General features: G+C 45.8%; 1 long non-coding RNA gene across 1 annotated transcript; it reads left to right on the top strand.

The window, feature by feature from the left end:
• Positions 1–1,617: 1,617 nt before the first annotated feature.
• On the top strand, positions 1,618–5,260 carry LOC311435081. Its single transcript, XR_014691917.1, has 2 exons — positions 1,618–1,827; positions 5,177–5,260. It is a non-coding gene; the product is annotated as an uncharacterized lncRNA (long non-coding RNA).
• The last annotated feature ends 6,989 nt before the right edge of the window (positions 5,261–12,249 follow it).

The raw sequence follows: 12,249 nt of genomic DNA, 5'->3' as shown, positions 1-12,249 counted from the left end.
TAAGCTTCCTGTAAAAAAGACGCTCCTCATGGGTAATGTGGCTCCTTGCCCTGAAGCTTATTCATCGGAAAATGTAGATTATTCTGGAAAGAGTGGCTAAGAAAGCTCTGCCCTGTAGGACAGCGGAAAGAGCAGCCAAACCCATCAAATCTCACATCTGTGTGGGTGCTGGCACTAGGTGATGTGCTACCTTAGGCACTGGTGTCAGACACTGAACATGCTGCTATGCTGCACTAGTGACTTGATGCCCGCCTCGCCCAGCTGAGAGCATCCGCAGTTCATTAAGCTGATTTGCATACAGATCTATATGAAGTCACTAAGAAGTGCCAGACATGAGTGAAAATGGATGAAAGCTTCACCAGTGGGAACAATCAAAGGAAATCCCAGTGCTCAAGCCCCAGTTTGCTGCAACAGAGGGGAATTCAATTAGGGGCTGATTTGATTTGTGTAGTTCAGAGAAAAGTCACCTGACTGCGTGTTGGACTTCTTTTTTTCCTTTTTTTTTTTTTTTTTTTTTTTTTCTCTCTGAATCAGCTCTAAATACCAAGGGTTGTTTTAAGCACACTGGAACAAACATGCTGGACCAAGCCCTACTCCAACTGCCAGCTTGAAGCTGGAATGGGCAGCAGAGAAGCAGAATTGTCCCTCACCCATGGAGAGCTGCTGTGTACCTACTCTCAGGGGTTGTTTTCTCCACACAACCTGACAATGAGAAGATCTTGCAGATTTTGGCTGCTCTGGATCTGTCCTTCCTCCACTGCTTCCTAACGGCCCAGCCACCACATGCTGCTATATCACTAGTCCTTCGAGACCTGCATGGTTCTTCACACTCGAAATGCACCTTCTCACTTCAGGAGCTTTTGATCTTGCAGTTCCCTCCCTGGGGACTCTAAGATAAGGACAGTCACCATTTATGATCAAGCTTTGCAGAAGTGATTAGGTATCCTGTGTTACTTATTATCTTCCTGTTATCGTTTTCTCCTCTTCCTTTGAAAAATGCTGTTTGTTAAATAAAGTGATTCATCCTTTGCCAACATGCTGGGTGAGCAGTGCCCAGTTTGCTTTTCTTCCCTAAGGTTTCTGGCCAAGGGACTCTAGATGGGTGGTTTTCTTAGTGATCCCCCACATTTGAACCCACCTCCTGTGGCTACCTATTAAATCCCATTAACTGCTGGCAGGAGGGCTACCCTAAACCCTGGGAGAACTCACCCTTGTGAGTGCAAGGGGAATTTTAGCTCTGACATGCTGCCTTGCTAGGAAAATTAATGAGAAACCTGCTCCCTGAAAACAAGGCACAGCTGTGCTGCTGCATAAACACAGGCCAGCTCACACAGCTCCCACGGGGACCTTGTCTGTCCCTGGGGTCCCTCTGTGCCCGGAGGTGTACACAGACCTGCAGCACAAGCATAACTCCAGTTCTTGCTCATGTGGGGTGCAGAAATGCTGCACTGGGCTGCCCCAGGACCCCAGGAGCTATGTCCAGAGGGCAGGATGGGGCCCTAAGGCACAGCCAAAGCCACTGCTTTGTTTCTGCAAATAAATAAAGGGAATGGGCAAAAGGAGCAGCTCTGGGCAGCAGGGAGCAAGCATCATCCAGGAAGAGCAAATACAGTGTTCATTAACTCCCTGAACTCTTCTCATGCACACAGGGACTTAGCAGCGTCAGGGGCTCCTTCCTGAAGGAAGACTCATTTCCAGTAGGAAGCAGTCCCTTGGAGTGGCAGCAGAGCATATTGTCATTTGCTCACAGAGAAAAATGGAAATGAACAGAACAAAAAGGGAGAAATTCACTGATTTAAATAGATTCATCTTCCACTTCTTAAGAAGGTAATTGGGTGCTATGCCATTAAACGTGCCTGTGGCAGCCTTTTGCTTGTGCCTGCTTGTTTGTGTGAAACATGGGCTCACTGGAAGGACTCACAAAAATTCCTCTCTAAATAAAATATTTTTGAATGGGGGGAAGTAGAAAGAATACAAATTTTCTGCTGAAATCTTTCAAGCAGGGCAATGACTTGGATTTGGGTTTGCCTGATTTTTCTCCTCCTCCTATGCCTGATACGAGTGCTTGAACAGAACTGATGGTCTCTTACTCTCCCTTTCTTGGCTGTGTCCTCTCAAGTCCTCAGCCAGTTCCTCCATGTGCCACTTCACTTCACCCCACTGTGCTGGCTGCAAACCAGCCCCACAAACAGCCACGAGGTTTTCTGCCAGTTCAGCGAGCTAAAACAGCCCTGCAGGGCTTCTGCCGGGGCCAGCCCAGGGACAAGGCGAGCTGCTAGGACGTGCCGTGTGGTCCTGCTGGAGCTTTTCACTAGCTAAAATTTATTCTTCTAACTGGGGAAGGAGCCCAGGTAGCACTGAGTAGGGATTGTGCTCTTCAGAAGAGCTGTGTGCCCTAAAGATTCAGTGCTGCAGATAGCTTAGAGCTCTGTACCTCGGTTTCTCCCATTAGAAAGGGAGCCAAAAGCTGGTTGGAGTTGCCTGGGCAAATTTTGAGGCTGGTACAAAACTGTCAGGGTTCCTCTAGTAATTCTAAAATGCCAGTTGACAGACAAGCTCCAGCAAAAGCTAAACCTGTCTTTTGCAATGCTTGGCAAAGACTTCATTTAATGCTAAATAAATATTGCATTCTTGGAGCCATTTCCCTTTGAAAGGAGCAGGCTGGATGAAAGGCTTCCCTGGCTCTCACAGCCACATCATAAGCCAAGATTTATTTTCTTTCTCAGCTAAGCAAGCCTGGTGGACAACCATACCTCAGGTTTTCCTTCCTGCTTCTATCATGTCTGTTTATCAGAAATTATCACCTGTTTACCCAAGATAAGGCAAGCAGAGTTTGCTCATCTGAGGCCTCTTAGAGACACCCGACGAACATCCTTTGTAGTCGGAACCGGACAACCGGCAACCTACAGCCCCGCGAGTGCAAGGCTCGGGCTTGTCAGATTTGCTGCTGTTTTGAGGCAGATCAATGTGTGTTTTTAAGCAGAACCAATGCAAAAGCTGGGCTTCACTCCACAGGGAGCATCTGGCCAACTTTAAAGCTTTGAAGCAAGAGAAAGCAAAAGCTCTTCTTCCCAGAAAGCAATGGGGAATGGCGCCTGTCCCATCTGAGCTTTTTGTGTTTTTTTTTTTTTTTTTTCCCCTTTTTTTTTTTTTTTTTTTTTTTTTTTTGCCATGGAAATGGACACTGTGGCTGTGCATACAGATCTGTGTTGTCCCGTGGCACCTCCCTTTTTGCTACTGGAAGTGAATAACCAGTGATCCTGCACTGCTCCCTCTGCTTGAAAACCACATCTTTGCCTGGGCAAAGGAAATGCCTGGGGCTGGGGCTGGCAGACAGCAGAGGGCCTCAGTTCTGTTTGGCTCAGATGTCTCATAACAGCAGGCAAAAAAATGGAGCTCCTGGACCACATTCTTCTCATCATGTGGTGTCACCAGATGAAACCACCCCAGATGACAGTGATGGGCTTTGAGCAACCCATTCACATGGCTGGGAGGTGCAGGAGGGCTGTGGCAAGCTGGCTGCTCATATAGTACACCAAACCAGCCTCCTTGAAAGGAACTTGCCTCCCAAGGTGATATCCACATGCAAGCATCCTCCATCACATACATCAGCGGTGCCACATCACGTTATCCCCTGCTGCATCATGCTGGAGCCATGAGAATGGTGGATTTGGATGAGGCAACAGCATGTTGAGCCAAGTACTGTGCTGGGGATCCAGGAAAAGGAGAGAAAAGAGATGTCACCTCCATACAACACAGCCCACCTGCACCATGTCCTGTTTCCCCACTTCCAGCAGCACTGTGTCACCCCTCAGGAGACCCCTCTGAGGTCTGTGGGGTGACAGCACTTCTCCCCCCACATTCCTTTCTGGGGTTAGGCAGGGCCAGCACTTGCAAGTGTAAACTAGTCACAAGAAATTTATCTTGCCAACTTCCCTTTCATAACAGGAAGTATACCCAGCAAATAATAATTGTAGGAAATGTACAACTGACCCAGGCAAAGGTAGAAAGTTTGCTCTGGATCAAAGTTGTGTGCAGATGGGAACAGGGAGAAAAGACAGCAGTGAAAGCCTGCGAATCTTCTACACAGATTTATTTTCTTTTTTAACTGGGAAACACTGTTTTGTCACAAAAGGAAGTCCTGTGGAGATGTGTCTGACTTCACAAAACTATGCATGAACACCCACAGGGTTATGGGCGCTAGAAGCCAGCTGGATTTCTCCCTGCCTAAGGCTTGTTCACCTGCAGTGGTGGCTCTGCCCTACAGAGTCCTCCCACATTGAGAGTCCTAGGGCATCTCAGACCAGGCATCTTAAGCCCCTGTGATCTATATCCACCAGGGATCTGGCATCCAAAGGATCCTCAGCAAGTAAAAATAACTAATTCTGAGCTCAGTGGAAGGCTCGCAACACCTGTGAAAGCCCTTAGCCCAGGGCAATTTGTTTCCAATGATCAAGTTCTGTAAAAATCAGAGCATTAACTGGTTTGGCTGGCAGCTAGCTAAGGTGGGAGAAACCACCAATAAGCATGGCCAGCCCTCTGTTTCAATTCCGGTATCATTTATCAGATAATTAACATGATGTATTTTGCTTATTTCAAAAATTTTTTTCCTATATTTCCTTCTCTTAAAAACCCATTTAGAGATTTGCCTTTGACGTCCCAGAGAAGGATATAATTTTTATAGTATGTCATGACTTTCAGCTGGAGGGAAAATATTGCTTTTAGCTACCTCTAGTCTCAGCTAGTTTAAACTTCCATTCTCCAGACCCTCAGAAAGATTGGATTCTCCAAAAATTGGACAGAGGAAAAGCATTGGCCCTCCTGTAAGGATCAACCTGCTCAGTGATCTGGGGCTTAGGGAGGAAGAGTCCCAGAGGAGGGGGCTCCACCGCAGCACACTGCCCTGCCAGTCCACAGGTCTGGTCCTGTTCTCCATCCACGTTGTAAACTAAGGGACTATTGTGGTGCTGATGAAACCACATTGGTATAAAACTGGTGTGAGAGCACCAGAAAGTTTAGAATTTACTGTCCTTTCTGTTCAGCTGAAACCAGTGAGGATCTCAAAGCCATGCCCAACGTCAGCTGAGCATACTGAATGCTCCACCTAACCTAAGATTGGGTATTATTTTCATGTACACAGTCCACTGTTGATATTTCTTCTCCATTTTTGTTCTAGGCAAGAAGAAAGAGCCCCATCTGTGCTGCAGTAATAAAAGGTCCAAGTGTGCTGGTTAATAAACAGACAAATCTATTACATCCATAATGGCACTTTCAGGATGTGTTAACCTGATAGTTTGGTATTACCTTGTCCCATGTTCTCCTTTTTCTTTTGGAAGGCTTTTGGGATCTGCAGCAAGAATTTCTCTCCATATCTGTCCCACAGGTGGTATTTCTGTAGTGAGCCACAATCCGACAGCATTTTCAGTCATTTCTAGAGGAGAGATCTGAATGTCCAGTGGGAGAAAAAAAGTTGAGAAAAATCACAAAATGCACCTTCAGCCCAAGAGCTTCAGCTTGGCCAGGAACAGCCTGAAAAGCTCAGCCATGCCTCCATACATCGATGTCTGGACATGGCCCAGGCCAAGCTCCTTAGGAAGGAGCTCTCAGAAACCTGCAAATGTGAACAGGGATCTACCCAAATAAGTAACAAATGGGTAAAGGTACCTACAGACTTCAGCAACGCCTGGTCAGGGCTTTCAGCATTTTCAGCAAGGGTATGGATAATGGACAGGAAACTTGGCATCTGAAAGGCAATTAAGTACTTACATCCTTGTGGGTGATAAGTTTTGGCTAGGAATTTGCATACTTTGAAAAGCAGGAGACTTTCCAGCAAAAACTTCTTGTTCGACCCAGCACTTCACACCCAGAATCCACTCTGCTGCAGATTTGGCATTTGAATCTATCCTTTTGGCTTCTGACATCAAGTTGAACGTTTTCCTTGTTTTGCCTCAGAAATACCAGTGGTATGCAGTCTCAGAACATTCAGGAAATGTTAATAAACAGTGCCACTATGCTCATCTCACCCAAACCTTTTCAGGTTCAGTTCACTGTTACTCAGCAACAGCTACATCATTTATGCTTGGGTGGCAGAGATGCCAGGCTTAGCCTAAAGGATCAGACCGGTATAACTGCATACCACAGAGGTGTTTTTGGTGTTGGCAAATGAGAAAGCCCAGGGTCCAACAAAAGCCAAACTGTGGTTTCGCACTGGGGAGCTCTGCTGTGGATTTGGCATTTGAATCTATCCTTTTGGCTTCTGACATCGAGTTGAATGTTTTCCTTGTTATTTTATTTATTTATTTATTTATTGACTGCTTAGATATGTCCTTCTCTGTTAGTCCTTCCTGCTCCTCCACCCCAAAATTTCCCAAAATATTTTACCTAAGTGCCACTCTGTTCTTGTGCATTTCACTCTTGACTCTGTTGGATCTGAGCCCCAAGGTGAATAGTTGTCTTTGTATGAGACAGCAAGCCCAGACTTGAACCGAGAGCAGAGTATTATGGTAGGAGCTGATGACCGTAAGTGTTGCCTCTTCCTGTTGGTTGTAGTTGTATCTGAGTTGTAGTTGTATCTGAGTTCTGCAATACAACTGCATCTCTACGCACCTAAATACTCCCAGTAGTCACTCCCTACATATTCAGATGTCTAGGGGCAGGTGTCATGGCCCTGAGAGCACCAACAGGCTCCGCGATCTCTTTCTTCCCTTCCTTAGGTTTTCTTTGTCTCTGTCCAAGGTCATTTCCACAGTAGTGCAGCTGTGTTACCTGGAATCAGAGTGCTAGGAAAACAGCTGAGGTGCGAGAAGGAGCTGGAGATGTCTCATTGGAGATACCCTGGCAGTGTGTGTCTCCTTTCTCTCTGGGTTAAACACTTGGTGAGCTGTAAGCCAAGTCCTGCTTCACCCAAGCAGGTGCCTTTCCACTGGCTTTCCTGGGAAGCTCATTCCTTGGGAACATGCTATTGCATGTAGAACAGAAGCTGTGACAGAGGCTTCCATGCCAAAGGAAAGCACTTGAACTTTCAGGCTAGAATATTCTCCAGAATTTGCGATATCCAGCAGGTGGTTACAATTTTCAAGAGAATTTGGTTTCTTATGGCCCCAAATACCTTTGGTCAAAAGCAGAACCATAGATCAGGCACAAAGTAAAGTCAACCAACAAGACTATGGTAGTGTGAGCTCCTGTCGGGTGGTGGACAAGAGGGGTGGTGGTGCTTATCAGCATCTCCCCGGTAAGCAACTAGGTTGTGCCAGATTGCTTCTACTCTACCAAGAAAAGGAACTACACACTTCCTCAGTGCTGATACCAGATAGGGGTGCCCCATTTCACAGGGCTATGAGCAAATAAGGAAACCTCTATTAGGAGGTGGGAATTCCAGTCATAGCTCAAAGACACATAGCAAACAGCACGTGTAGGTAGTTCCAGTAAACCATGTCTCTCCTTCCAGTAACATTAGCAAAAGCTTGCTTAAATCCTCCTCCACAAGAGCCAGGATACCTTTCCCCATTGCTCTGGCTCCTTGGTCAGCACCATGTCTCACACCTAGCACACTGGCCTGGGCTTCTTTCTCTAGAGTCCTTAGGGTGCAAAAACATTTGAGATCCTTCAGAAACCTCCCACTTGCTTAGCACTGGACTGTTAAAAGATCAAGTTCCCATGGAAATAATGCATTTTTCCCCTTCTTTATATCCAGCAACTTCTACTGCTATATCACCAAGTCCAACCATGTTCCCTACAATACTCACCATAACAACACTCAAGCCACCACGCCTACCCTAGACTCTACTATGGTCCTTCTGTATCCTAATTATGCCTCTGCTCCCAACTTTCTCCTGTATTTCCAACAGTCCACACTGCCCCTTAATTCACTTCTTTAGTCTCCCTCCCTTCCTAATACCATCAGCCAACTCATGTATCTGTTGCCCAACTCAAACTTGGTTGTTGGCCTGACAAAAGGCTTTACCATATAGTTGGCCAAACCTTAAGTACCTGGTGTTTGACTAGCTGGACATCTTTTCCAGCTGAAGAAAACACACCTGTCCTTATGGATGGCCTGTGGGTCTTCTCTGCTCAGCCTCTGACATTTGGGAAACGTGTAGGTATTTATTACTGTTGAGAAGATGAGAAATAGCAACTTTTCTGTCCTTCAGAGAAACTGTGTGATCAGTTTAAAAGGTATTAGGGAATGAGTTAGCAAATGCTGCAACACAAAAATGTCATATACCTAAAAACAACAACAACAACAACAACAATCCTCAAATTAGTTTTCTTCTCCCAACAAATGGTGTAGTCTCTTCCGGGTAACTTTGAAAGTGCCACAGATATCTGGTCAGGAGACCTTTGAGGCAACATTGTCTTCTTTTCAGCAACAGTAAGAAGAGTGTTCCTTGCCCCAGAGCCACACAACTTAGAAAAAAAAAAAAGTTTGATTTAATAAAAAATAGGTCTTGGTACTAGACCATTGGGTCAGAGGAAGCAGATGATGGTGAAGACATCTCATTCGTCTCTGTAAAGGAGGAAAAAGATCTAATTCACACAGAAAGTGTTTTGCACAGGGAACTGTGCCGAATGTAAAGGTTTCTCTGTATGGAGGTTTTCTGTTTTGAATAGTCATTTTCAATGCAAACGAGGAAATGGTTTGCTGAATGAGTGCCCTCTGCACGCTGCAATTAATTTGTGTTTGCCTTTCTTTGGGCTCAGTTACCTCTAGTCATCCGTGTGATGACTCTGTGGTTCCCATGGAGGGATCTGGTCTTTGCTGTCTCATGGCCACGTGGGTTTTGCAGTGAGCTGATTGACATTTAGGGTACAAGGGTGACTGGGAAGCAGCTGTACAAGCAGAATGCCCTTTGACAGTAAGGTGCACGATACATAGGCATGTTCAGGAAGGGTCAAAAGGTCTCTTTTCACTGGAAGAGATATGCAAATCCATGAACTAAATTTAGTTGTAACCTACCAAAGTGTACATGTACTTCTGTACTTCGGTACATGTTAAACGTGCATCAGCACTGCATGTACAACCCAAAGTCTTTCAGCTTGGAGCCTCTTACGAATGGCAGGTTTCCATTCCCTTTCTCTTCTCCTCTGTAAGACATTCAGCATGGGAAATAACTTGGAGGACCTGCTCCAACTGTCCTACCTTAGGGTCATATGGGACATTGTCCTGTTTTTGGCTTGAGTTTTCTCCATAGTAGCTGTATAGTGCTATGTTTTGGATTAGTGATGAAAACAGTGGTGATAACACACCAATTATTTAGTTGCCGCAGAGCAGTGCTTGCACACAGCCAAGGACCTTTCAGCTCCTCCTGCTGCCCTGCCTGCAAGGGGCTGGGGGTACACCAGGAGCTGGGAGGGGACACAGCCAGCACAGCTGGCCCAGGCTGCCCAGATATCCCACACCTTGTGGCATAATGTTCAGCAATAAAAGCTGGGGGAAGGAAGGCAAAAGGGGGATGTTTGGCAGTATGGAGTTTGTCTTTCCAAGTAACCATAATGAGCATTGCTTTCCTGGAAATGGCCTGACGATGGGAAGTAGTGAATAAATTCCTGGTTTTGCTTTGCTTGCACAAGTGGCTTTTGCTTTACCTAGTGAATGCCTTTATCTCAGTCCATCAGTTCCTGCACTGTTACCTTTCTGGTTCTCTCCCCCATCCCACCTGGGGAAAGTGAGCGAGCAGCTGTATGGGGCTCACCTGCCTGCTGGGATAAACCACACCAGACATCTGCTGTCAGAGCAAGGTTTCTAAACCCATGTCTTCCTACACAAGTTTATTATCATAACACCTACATACATAAGACTTCCTCCCTCTTGTAAATAAATCAAGCACTGGATAAATAGCATAGTAAGTGAAAGGGACATGGAAACATAAGAAAAGGCAGTAGACACATAGTCTCTCTCTCCACTATTGTGCCTGTGATGGGAATGAGACAGGGAGAAACATTCTTTCCCTACACCCTCACTTCACCCCAGGAGAACACCATTTGTTTGATCGTAACCTAACATATCAACTGCCCAACCATGTTGGACTTTGTGCCAAACTTAAAAAGAAAAGTCTTGGTCCTGGAAGCTCTTCCAGCTGGGTCCTTCCTGTGCATACAGTCAAAAGTCTGTGCGCCACGAGCTCTTTTACTCTTCATGAGATCCTGTTCAGGCTCTGCCTAAATCCTGCAGGTCCTGCTTGCTTCCAGATATTGGAAACATCTTTCTTCCACCCCCACCTGGGTCCTAGCTGATGGCACCACTTTCATGACAACACTATTCCACCTCCTTCTTCTTGCACATGGTGTTTGCTCTTGCACATAACATGTCTAGCCTAAGCGTTGTCCTACCTTGCCCTTACTTTTGTCTTTGTCCTGTTCCATCTGTTTACCTTCAGCTACTACTTGTCCTGCTTTTCAGAGCAGAAGATCCAGGTCTGTACATCATCCCTGTGAAGGCATTCTCCTGCCTGCAGGGCTTCCCGGTGATATGATACAATTACTTCTAATAACAACATTTATTTGCTGATAATTGCAATAAAAATTGAGCATTCCACAGCACGCTGCATTGCATGGAGACCTCGAGTCCCATGGTATGCAGGATATGGCTTTGCAGAGCTTTGCACACCCACAACCCTCAGGTGACCATTTCTGTTTGAAACTGTACCATTAAAAGACATTTCCTTCATTGTCCATTGTTGGGGAAAGGATGGGAAAATAGGCAATTTTCTGGAACCGTCCATTTCAAACAGGGTCCTGCTAACCCAAAGGAAGTTGCCTGAGGTTTCAGAAAGACATGGGAAGGTTGTGCTTTGTGGATAGGGACTCAAAATTCCCTGAAGGAATTACAGTGTGCTTTCTGCTGGGGGAAATCCAACAATCTCACGAACACAAAGGCTCCCAGTTCCAGGCGTTTTCCACTTCCTCGATTGGTTTTCACAAGTGCTCAATGAGTTCTCCATCGTCCTGCAGAAGTTCCTTATTTGGCCCGTGTCTCTGCACTGGGATTTCCTATCACCGATGAAGGCCCTTGTTTGCCTATTGTCAATACTGCTTTTAGCACATGAGGCTTTATATAACCCTAGTCAAAACATGGTGTTAAAGCCACAGCCCTAATTTAATAGTTAAAGAGCTCCGGCAAGGCCGAAGGCTCAAAGAGTAAATCCTGCTTTAACTACGCCAAAGAGCTGAGCCCAGTAATGAAGACAAATGAAGCACCTCACGCAGAAAGACAGCCTGCTGTGATGCACACATGTCAAATATTAGTGAATCCCATGGCAGTTTGCATGGGTGGTTGATTGCTGGGATTATCCTAAATGTAGGCCTTTGCTTTTCAATTAAATCTGTCCAGCTTCATTTTCCCACATTTGCTCTTTCTGTGCATTTCTGTAGGAGATTAAATCGCCATTTAGCATTTTGTGCCTTCTCAGCACAAGGATTGCATTCCACGTTAGTGTGCTTGTCATTCTCCTGTGATGAAGCATCTCAAACAAGTGTGGTTAATTAGCCTAAAGACAAACTCAGGTCATTTAAACCTCAAAGAAACCCACAGGGCTGAGCAATGGCAGCACACATCAGAGGTGCTCCAAACACCTGAATTAATTGTTCCATCCCTGCAATGAGTTCCTGGTGCTTTGGAAGACAAGCAATCTTCAGGGGTCTTATTCATCCAGATAAATAGTTTCTGCTTACCACTGGCTGCATGGGGAGTCAGACCAGAGTACGTCAGTCCTTTTGGTATGAAACCCTGCCACCTCCAGCACACTCTCAGCTCTAAATATATTTCTCGAGTCCGATATATAATAAGACATTTCATTACTTCCTTCCTCTGCAGCAGATTAGAGCGAAGTGATTCGGGATTTGCTGTCCCCGGCATGGGCAAAGGTTAAATATTTGCTCTCTGCCAGAATCACCAGCACAACTGAAATAGCCCTTTGCTGTCCCCGTGCACGTTAGGGCACTGCAGCTTACTTCACAATCATAGTACCCCTTGGGGACAGGACAGGTACATGGGATACCTGCTGGGTCATCCTAGGGAGCCGTGGCAGCTCATGATTTACGGTGTTTAGAGATGCCTATGAGATGCCCCAGCCAACTTCAGGGCTCTGCAGAGCTTGGTGCTGTACCAACTGATTAAACTTTGCCACGCAATGGAAGAGTACAGGAGATAGGAAAAAAAGATAGGGTTCCCATGAGGTCCTGCAAGACTTCCCTAGCCTCTAAAGCAAATTATCCAAACCCAGGTGGACTTGCATTTATGCACATAGAGAG

The sequence above is a fragment of the Aythya ferina genome, assembly GCF_964211825.1.
Source record: "Aythya ferina genome assembly, chromosome: 3".
Taxonomy (NCBI): Eukaryota; Metazoa; Chordata; class Aves; order Anseriformes; family Anatidae; genus Aythya; species Aythya ferina.
Note: the sequence above shows the minus strand (reverse complement) of the source record. Positions and strands in the feature narration are given on the sequence as shown.